The sequence below is a fragment of the Corvus brachyrhynchos genome, unplaced genomic scaffold (assembly GCF_000691975.1).
Source record: "Corvus brachyrhynchos isolate BGI_N302 unplaced genomic scaffold, ASM69197v1 scaffold69, whole genome shotgun sequence".
NCBI lineage: Eukaryota > Metazoa > Chordata > Aves > Passeriformes > Corvidae > Corvus > Corvus brachyrhynchos.
In genome coordinates, this window is record NW_008240228.1 from 4,506,931 (window position 1) to 4,517,486 (window position 10,556).

Below are 10,556 nucleotides of genomic sequence, written 5' to 3' on the forward strand. Positions count from 1 at the left end.
CTGTCCGCCCCTTCCCTCGGGGGCTACGACAGCGGCATCCAACAGCCCCTGCCCAAGCCGCTGCCCCCGCCCGAAAGGGCCGGGGGTGTGCGGGGGAAGCCCCCGAAAAAAAAAATAAAATAACCCAGGCACGCAGGGAAAACAGCGGAGTGATAAATAAACCACAAAGTGAATCAGATGAAATCGCCAGGCGTTCACTCCCGATAAACAGCAAGCTTTATAATACCCAGGTGTTGGGGAAAGCTGTTGTCTTTTAGTTTATAAATCCCTGCTGGTGGGAGGGAGGGTGAGAATCTTTGGAGGTGAATGAAATATCAAATCACGAGGCTGTATGTAGATTTATGATTGCATAAGAGGCTCAATCATTTCCATATATTGAAATGTGCTGTCCTTTCCACGACTGCCCAGCCCTTGGAGGGAGAGAGACGCTCGATTCTGCCTTGATCAATGCTGACTGTGAAGCAAGGAGGAGGAGAAGGGGGGGACCAGGCTGGCACCAGATGGAGCAGGGTCTAGGGAAAGGTCAAGGTTAGCTCAGGCTGCTATTGAATCGGTTGCAGCCTCACAGATAGATCTCTGCCTCCGAGGCACCCACTGGGGCTTCTCAGAATCAAATCTAATAGAAAAGGCAGTCACAGAATGAAATCGCTTCATCTGAATGCTAAAATTGTTATTAGGCTACATTAGAGAGATACCGGGCACATGATTACCAAAAAAGGAAGCATGCCTAGCAGTTTGCGACTGAAATAAAAGCTGTGAATATGTTGATACCATCGGCGATGTGCAAAGATAATAGATAACAGGAGAGAGGGGCAGGGAGAGACGCGTGTGTGTAACGAACAGATTAACATATTGATGCGGATGTATGTATCCATATAAAATTATCCGTGTGCGTCGCCGTGTCTGCGCCGGGGTGTGTTTGTACGTACGCGGAGAGGAGTGCTCGGATTCCTGTGTGTCCTGCAGTGGCCGTGGTCCTCGGCACTCCCAGGACATTTGTTAACCGATTTGGACCGTAGTTATGGGCCGAGAAGCGGGGGCCAACTTGGAGGAGAGGTTTGGTGGAGACTCCTTGCAGGACCCAACTCATGTTGCAGTGGTTGCAGTCACTTTCATTTTTGATTGTAAGTCTTCCTGGAGGCACAGGGCTCAGACGTTGTTCAAGGCCACTCATTTTCTGGCTCATCTCAGGCAAAACTCCGAGGAAATGCCATTAGGTCCACACACGTGTGCAGACACCCCACATCCCAGACACAGGAGTGTGATGTGAGCACACACATACATGTTTGGAGCAGCGGTGCCGTCAGCTGGCTTACAGAGATCAAAGTGAGGCTCTTCCCAGTTACCAGCTCCTCCATGTTACCAATTCCTTAACCTACAGCACAGCTGTATCTTAAAGGAGGATTTAGTCTTGTAAAATAAATGCTGGCTACACTAGATTAAACATGATGACTGCACTCTAAGGGTTAATAAATTTAGAATTAACAGATCATCCCAGCTTGATACAGCTACTATAGATGATTTAATATGCAGCCTAAGCAGGTTGACAGTCAGCTCACAGATGCAGATAAGATCAAACAGTCTCTTGATTCAATAGATTGAATGGTTGTACTGAGTGTCTGGAAGGTGAGTGACAGTACATATATGGCAGGGGTTCTGGTAAAGAAGGGCTTACATTCCCCACTGCTGTGCACTGTACTGGTTTTCCTTTTCGAGCAGTCAGCCTTTTCCAGCAATCAAACCCGGAGTTAACATGAAAAAAAAAAGTCTCAAATATAGTTCAGGAGAGTTATTTGAAGTTTTCAGTAATGAAAAGCTCCATGCTTTATTAGTAATCACCATTACTATCGCTAGTCTGCACTTTAGATTCCTTTTCCACAGACAAGGCCATCGCCACCCACTCCATCCCACAGAGAGTCTCAGCTGTCCACAGGCTCTGTCTGTCTGTCCACACCAGTCCCCTTCCCTGGCAGACCTAGATCCACAGGAAGAAGCTATTTTGGAGGCCGAACAAGGACACCTTGCCCCAGACAGCCCCTGGGACTTAGTGAGTGCAGCCTTATCCTAATGTGATTCACTGTCCAGAGGCTTTGGCTGCAGGAAACCTCAATGGATGCAGAGTGACAAAGACAATTCCCCCAGAATGGAACTTCCTTCTCAGCTCTTTTGCTTTTTTGGCTTAAAAGTTAATGTCTGTAGTAACTCTTCTGTGGTTTATGTTTTCCTTTTTTGCTCTCCTGTCCTATTTAAACAGGAACGTAAAACAGTCCTCATGGAGGCTGGTGAGCAATGGGATGACAGAGTGGTCTCTAACTATTTTATTATTTGATCAAGAGTAAAAGCTCCACCTGAACCATTAGATTTTACAATATGAATGTGTTTCCAGGCAATTTAAAAAATGCATATTATGTATTCAATAGACCATCACAGGTCTGAATTGTGTCTTATTGTATTATATGGGGCCACCACCATACTGATAGGGATATTTGTGCTAAAGATACTGCACTTCTGAATGCTTATAAATTAGCTGTATTGTTTACTTTGGTGGGGTTTTAAAATACTGCCATGGTTTTGATGAATGCCCTGCAGAAGGTTGGTGTGATGAGCAGTGCTGCTTTGAATCTGCCAGCAGAGCAAACCCAGAACCCACCTGAGATCTCTGTTTCTGTGTGATTTTTAAAACTGGGCTCATTTACTTTTGCAAACACTTACCTGTAAATTGGGGTTTCATTTTAATTTGGAAGCCAGTGGCTCCCTTTCCATCCCTCAAATGCTGAGTTAGAAAAGAGAGGGCCTGGGTGTGTGCTTTGGATACAGATCCACATGTGAGCGTCCACAGATTTTCCTGAGCAGGTCTGTGATGCCACACAGGGATGAGCCAGTCTTTCTCCTACCCGATGCCTAGGAGCACCACTCAGGTGGGCTGATAGAGGCACGAAAATCTTCATCTTGTAATTAGAGAGAGGCGATATCCAACTGCCAGCACTTCTCAGGGCGAAGGAAGAGCACTCAGATATCCCTTGCAAAAGAAATGCCCAAGCAGAAGAGCCCACGAACACACTGAAGAAGGCCCCGTGAGCCAGCGTGAAGGCTGAGAGGACTCAGGGAACCCGTGGGACTCGGAGGAGCGCTGTCCTTGCCGCCGAGCCCTGCTCCGGGGGCCCCGCGGGGCTGGGGGGACTCGGGCGCGGAGGGGCCGCCGGGCCCCCCGGATGCCCCCGCGGCGGCGGTGCCGCTTCCCAAGGCGGAACCAGCGAAACCAGTTATCTGGCAGCAATTTGCATATTGATAGTGCCTCCTGCAGTTCTCCCTGATTGCTTTACAGGAAGGAAAGGTAACAGGAAAATATAGAACCCCCTCTCAAAAATGGCAAAGAGGCTCCTACGTGCACGGGGGCTCTGATGGAAGAGTAAAGCCTGATAAAGCCCATGGCAGGGGATTTTTTGCCAAACTGATTTTTGTCTTAGAATTTGAAAGCAGTGGTGTGGGTTTTTAAAAAAGACGAGCACTGATCACTTCAGGGGAAAATAATTAGCCTCGTCATATTCACTGAATGTGTAAGTCTAAGGAGGAGGCAGTCCTTGGAGATTGAGAAAGGCATTGAACAGACACTTTAAAAGTACAGTGTCATGGTACATATATTTTTTTAGTCCCACTCATAAGCAATGTACAGATGTGCAGTATGGCATTGAATAGAAGAGAGAATTTGGGTTCTATTAATAGAGAACAGTTTCACTTTTATTGGCTCTGAGTACAGTGGCTGCCTAAGCTACACCTATTGTGAGGCACTTTTGGCCTTCCTCGTAGGAAGGGCCACGCTGTGTCCTTGTACATCCCTAAGTGTTCAGATCCCTTCAGTCCTGGGCAGCACCAACCAGGGTGCCACGAGCCCGTAGCTCATCTAACCCCGGGCTGAGGGGCTGTTCAGGAGGAGATGGCTGCGGATCACATTGCTCCAGCCACATCTAGACCAAACTTGTCCCTGCTGCCTGTGGGGGATAGCACTTACAGACTGGTGCTCTGCTATGGCCTGGATTTACCCTGTGGGTATCTGTAGCACCCAAACGTCTGAGGGAGGTGTGTGTCAGCACAGACAGTCCATGGAGCTCTCTCTCTCTCTCTGTGTTTACATCCATTTCTCTCTCTCTAGGCTCTCAGATGCTGGGAAACTAAATATGATAGGGCAAATTACAGTCTAAATTGTGAATACATTAATTTCAGTATGGTAATATCAAACATTGTACTTATTTCTGATTTCTGTATTTAATTTCCCCTGCTTTTTAAAATGCTGGGGAATAGTTGCTCACTGAACAATAGCATTAGTACAATAACTCCCCCCAACCCCAGCATTCATACTTAATGCACATCAGCTTTCTATGTAATACCATACAATATACTTGCATGTTATTTTAATTGAGTGAAATCTTATTCATTCTGGTGGGAGAAAGCATTCTTTTCACTGCAGCCAGGATTCATACTGCACTGACAGAATTATATGTGCTGACAATAACAAATGGTGGCAAAACTATCCAAACTGCTCAAAGAGGTGGGCTCTTATCACAGGTTATTCACCACCACTCCTGCTCCCCCTCAGCACTGTGTCTTTCTGTGCAGCTTTGGGCTATATAATAATTTATTCTACTGACTACAGAGCGTTGCATTAAAATATTATTGTAAGCATTTCAACAATTAAGCTGAAATTTTGCATGGAATAAATATGGCAAAGGAGAAAACCCACAGTAAAGCTGTCCTTATTTTTAAGCACAGAGAAAGGACTCTGCTCTCTCATCTATTAATTATTTTTCATCTAGATCTTCACACAAACTATGTCATGTTCTGCAAAGCAGGCACATTTTTTCTTGACTGAAGCTAAAAGCTAAAGCTAAATGTCACCTGAAATAGTAATATAAAATGAATATAGAGAATGATGATTGTGTATGTTAAATTTCAGTTCAATGCATTCTAAGTGACTAAAAGTTGAAGCTCTAAAAAGCAATGCAAGTTATTTACAGAAGATGTTAAGGGACCAATCTAACAGCATGCTTGAGTACATGCTTACTTTAAGCATGTAAGTACAGCTGATGTACCCAAAGATAAATATGTGCTTAAGACTTTTGCAGTACCCAAGGCCAAGTAGATTCCTCTGGCAGGGGTTATATCAAGCAGAGTTAGAGGAGGAAAATCCTTTTTTATTGCACTGTCCTTTCTACTGTCCCTCACACCAAGCGTGCCAGGAAGGAGGGACTGTGTTCAGCAGCAGATAAGTAAACAACTAAACCTTTCTTCATCTTGTTTAACAAAACTAATTTCTCAATGGAAATAATTTCTTTTTGATTGCTGATGTTTGGTTTCTCAGATAAGTGAGTTATTTTTGTTATTCTACTTTTTAAAATTCGTTTGAGGTGTAGCTGGATTTATTTTTCAAAACAAAGTATTTGCCTTTCCCTGCCTGCCACATCCAGAGTAGGGCATTCTAGATTTCCTCATGGGGAGAGTTTGATCCCCTTGGATCTAATCTTGCACAGAAGTGCACTTTTCGGCTCAAGTCAGAACAGGAATTTAAAAAGCTGTTTGTGTCAACGACCTGTCTTCCTACTGCTCATAGGCTTGGACACAGTGACCTGCTTAGATATATGGCTTGGGATCTCACCAGTGACTCAAAAGGACCAACTTGTGCCATCAGGGGTTCCTGTGAGGCAAGACAGAGTAGTCCCGATGAATGGGGGATTTGGATGCATGGAACATCTTTCCGAGGAGAACCTGGCCTCTCACAGTGCTTTGTTTGGGAATGGCTTGCACACGACACAACCTGCAGTGAGAGAGCCTCAGGCTGCAGCCTGGCTTGGTCAAAACTCTCCTGAAACAGATGGAAATGCTGCTCTTGAGTTCGGGTGTAACTGTGTGGGGAGGTGGGCATGGAAATGGTGGGATCCAGCTCTATGACAGAAATCCATTCACACCTTGTGGCTCATCTTTCTGGCCCCGGGCTGGGCTTTGTTTGCTGTAGGTCAAGGAAAATCTCAAGTCTTCGTCAAAACCATTCTTTGTCTTAGTGTGATTTAATCTGATAAAAACTACCTTTTGGAAGTTAAAGGCTAGAGAAAAGTAGGGAGCATTTATCAGCAAAATCCTTTGTAACACAAAGCAATATTTAAACTCAAGCTCAGTATTAAAATCTGAATGGCTCATCCCTTTCTTAGTGATGCCAGCACACAGGTAGGACCCATTTCCACATATTTCCGGGGAGAAGATAAAGCCCAGAAAAACGAAAAGATTAGCAAAGGTATTTATTTATGTTCTCTTTATCTTACACAGTTAGGACCCTCTTTGGAGATAACTAAAGCGTCATTTCTTGTTCCTGGCCTCTTCTCAGTGTATAGGAACATGCAGGTGGGTCAGGGTGCCAGGTGTGCCCTGTGAAATCCTCTGGGTAGCTGTAGCTTTACCTTGGGTATCTATACATATTCCACTGAGTATGGAGCTTCAGAAGAGCTAGAAGTACCAAATTCATACCCTAGATGTCAGTAAAAGAAAAAAACATTAAAACCCATTAAAAATCATTGTATAAAAGTCTGTGAATCAAGCAATGGGTTAGCCAATTATTCATAAGATAATTCCCTATATGGACTGACAGTTGGAGTCCCAAGTTTCAGCTCAATCAAATTTACACAGCCCAAGTTATAACCTCTTCAAGGTGGGGATTGTAACAGGAGCACTGACAGACCATAACTACTGTGCCTCTTTAGTAACAAAAGCTCAACTGCCTCACTCGTGCCGTGGCTGCTGGTGCTGCAATAATTAAGACTGTATGGATTTGCATTATAGGTCAGGTTCTGGAAGGTTTTAAATGCACATAGTTTAAATCATGTTGGCTTGAAATGTAGCATAGAAACGCTCAGGGGCAGGTTACGTGTTTACTTATAAAAAGATTTATAAATATTAAACCTACAATATGACAAATAACTAAGTAAGTAGTGCAAACTAAACCCAGTTTGGCTGAAATCAAACATTTGATTAAAAATGAGATTTTTAGTGATGCCTTCCTCTGCCTGCCCACACACAAGCAAAACTCTTTGTGTGCTTCAGGGAGGGTTTTTGCCATTTCAAAGTCTGTTCCATGAGCACTTTGTGCCATTTATTTTATAGTCATCCCCAGAAAGCCCAGTCAAGGTTCAGGGCTCCATTGTGCTAGGTGCTGTGCAAGCAGAGGCAGGCTGAAATCCCAGACCTTGCTGAAACCCATGGAAAAAAGTCTCCCCAAGTTCAGGGTTTTATTCCAGGTCCTGCCTAGGGCGAGCCGATAACGAAATCTTTCTGTCACCTGGCGCTCAGATGTCTGTGATCCTGCACGGACTCGCTGCTGTGTGTGCTGTGCTTGCTAGTAAGAGCTTGCAAAATCGGAGTTTATTTTGAGCCTTTATTAAAAAGGGGGGGGAAAGGAGAAAAGGCAAAGCAGCGCGCCCAAATTTCTCCTGCGGGAATACTAATGCATGTACTATTTCTAGAACATGCAAGTCCTCTGCTCATTCACGGGAGTCAGCCTGGTGTGATAAGAGTTCCACCCACGTTGCCTCCGCCTGATTGAGACTATCAAGACAGTGTCGGAAAGCACCCCGTGCGATCTGCCATTACATAATGCAGCCCAGCTCCGGGGAACTGGCAGAGTTTTGGAATTTGTGTTTGGTCCTAATGTTCTGTACTGTTGGCAAGTGAGATTCCTGCTCTGAGTGAGTGACAGTTGGAGCTTCGAAGCAGGAACATTTGCCCAACCAAAGTTGCTGAACTCACCCACTGCCAAGTCTGTCACCGAATTAGCAGATAGGCAGGGACAGCAGTATGTGGCATGAACTGTGTCACACTCCTTTGCACCTTTGGGTCCCAGTCCTGTGTGCCTGCCTGTGAGACGGAGGAAGGCCACACTTCTCAATGTTAGACAGTTTTACGTCCCTTTGTACAGCAACCTCTAAGTATCTCACGTGCTTGAATGTAGGGAGGACTACACTTTCTCAGGCAGAGAGCTGAGGTATGAGGAAAGGGACAGATACATTTTGGTAGATTCAAATCTTAGGCTAATTTTTACAGCATGAATGTTCTCACCTGGGCACTCTGTCCTGCTGCTGCAGGTTACTGCCATTGTTGTGGGACAGGGATGGGTTCCCACCCCTGCTCTCAGCTACTCCAGGGCACGAGCTGGTGTCTCAGGGCTCTGGTTCACATGGGACAGTTTGAGGTGAGATGGGCACTCAGTCAATGAGACAGACCCTTCTCTAAGGTTAGCTTCCACCTGGAGGCAGCCTGAAACCCACCATGGCTCTGATTTCAGCGTGTACCTCAGTTTGCTGAGGTGTAGGGCCACATTTCCTCCAGCTGACTTTGCTCTGGGGCTAGGAGTCCATAGCCAAAGAGCAGCTGATAACATGGCCAGGGTGACAGCAGCTCCAAACGCTGCAGCAGGACTGCAAGGCATCCGCTGCAGCTTGGGCAAAGAACGGTTGCGGAGGAGCAGGAGGTGACACAAGTTTGTGTCAATCCATAGAATGTGATCACTGGGTCATCTCCTGTGCTGGCCTGGGTTTGTTTCACCTGCCCTTCCAATCTGCCAGTGTTTCTGGGTGTTAGCAGTCAGCATTAGGGCATTTCTCACTGTGTTTACCTGCCACTTGCACTGGGTTTGTTGGTACAACCCAGCAAGGGACGGCAGTGTGCAAGAGGTACAGACAGGGCTAGAGATGCTTGGTGTGTCACAGAGGTGCTGTCAGGGTGGAAGCAGAGATGCAGGAGGGGCAGCTTGTGGGGTGCAGTGGGGCAGTGACGGGGTGCAGCGCCCTTGCTCCACAGCTCTCCTGGGGTGCTCCCAGCCCCAGCTGTGCCCCTGGCCCTGCCTTTGCCGCCGGTGCCGGGGCCAGCTCAGAGGCAGCTCACCCCCCTGCGCCTGGACGCGCCGGGGACCGTCCCCGTGGGGGGCTGACCCTGCTGGCACCATCAGCCTCTCCGGCAGCGCCGGGGGCCATCCGACCCCTCCTTTCCGCGGGGTGTCCGAACCCAGGACACTGACGGGGGGACCCGGCGGGGGGTACCGTGTCTCGAGGGGCTCAGCCCGGTCCTGCGGCCGGGGGCGGCCCCGCATTCCTCCCCATAGCGAAGGCAGCGCCCGGCACTGGGCTGAGGCTGTAGCAAACTCCCTCGCAAGAGCTGTTTGTTGACCACATTCACGTTCAGAGCCCTGAAGCTAAAAGCACTTTACACCATAAAATAAAAGCACTGTCTTTTTTTCTAAAAGGTTACGTCTGGAGGCCACGCTGTTCATACTTCATACAGAAAACTACTGAAAGGGCTATGAAATCCTCTATGATTTACACTCCCTCTCAGTGCATTAGGATATAGATCTACTCGACTCTAAAAATACTGTGGAGTTTCTAACCGACGTGAATATATGTGCATTATTTCAGAAAGTCTGTTAGAAAACTTGTCAACACATTATAAAGCATAAACCAGGACTTGGCCATTAAATACAGAGATCAGAGACAAAATGTATACGGCAGGAAGTACCGAGAAAAGTCCCTCCATTCAAAAAAAGTCTATTAGCTAAAAGTTTACACACAGTATACACCAAAAGGTTTAGAGCGAGACCGTGGACCGCAATTACAAGGCATAAATGGAATCAGTAGGGGCTTTACAGTCCCCAGCGCAGTTAGCTGGGTTGCCAGAAAATAATTTTAATATTGTCATAATTTATTACCCACCGAAAGCCACATCAAGGACTGTAAATACAGTCACTTTGTGTCCACGACCGCTCGTTAAACAGCCTCGTTCCCTTCCCCTAAAAATACAATGAAATAAAAACCCACCTGCATTATTAATCTGCGGTCATGCCGTGTTAAAAATGTCTTCTCACTCCTTTTCTTTCTTGAGGTTTGTTATCTCCCTCCAATCACATGACAATGCGAAGCGCTGGGGGGGGGGGATACAGGAACGAGGGGGAGCCCAGCACTATAGCGATCAAATGCTAATATTAATAATTATCCAGCCAGGATGAAATATTATTTTTAAGGCAGCGAGTTTCCATTTAATTCGAGGCATTTTTACGGTGCTGGAATTAAGGGCATGCTGATGGTAAGAACATCCTCGCTGCCATTCATGAAAGCATCTGTAAAATTAGCTCCTGACTGTAGGTTTTGAGATGCGGTCTGGGAAGTCACCTCTGGAATCTCAAACACGGCACGATAATGAAACAGATTTAGTTGTCACCAAGTGCTTAATTTGCTATGATTTTAAAAAAAGAAAATCAATGAAACGATGCCTATGATTGGGAATAAGCACAGGTAGGTGTTCTGATGCAGGTTGGCTTTAGAGAGAGTAATGAATTGTAATTCAGAGGAGTGTTAACTGCGAACCGCAGAACCTTTCAGGGGTAATAAAGTCATTACTTTTTACATTGCAGCCACCTTCAAAAGCTTTATACGTGCCATTAGATATAAATCAAGCCCCATATATATATCTACATCTCCGGCACAGACACACACGCCCGCGTTTCGCGCAGGGACATGTGCACGCCT

At 46.2% G+C, this 10,556-nt stretch overlaps 1 protein-coding gene and 2 long non-coding RNA genes across 3 annotated transcripts in view; 1 reads left to right on the top strand and 2 right to left on the bottom strand.

Annotated features, from left to right (window-relative positions):
• The window catches only part of BCL11A (B-cell CLL/lymphoma 11A), a 128,950-nt gene that overhangs the window by 39,753 nt on the left and 78,641 nt on the right, over positions 1-10,556 (top strand). The gene's annotated exons all lie outside the window — the stretch shown is intronic.
• LOC108449373 overlaps positions 1-10,556 on the bottom strand; it is a 20,898-nt gene that overhangs the window by 5,532 nt on the left and 4,810 nt on the right. The gene's annotated exons all lie outside the window — the stretch shown is intronic.
• LOC103622993 lies at positions 6,271-10,550 on the bottom strand. The gene is made up of 2 exons (XR_001865545.1): positions 7,789-10,550; positions 6,271-6,514 (listed from the first exon to the last, which is right to left on the bottom strand). It is a non-coding gene; the product is annotated as an uncharacterized LOC103622993 (long non-coding RNA).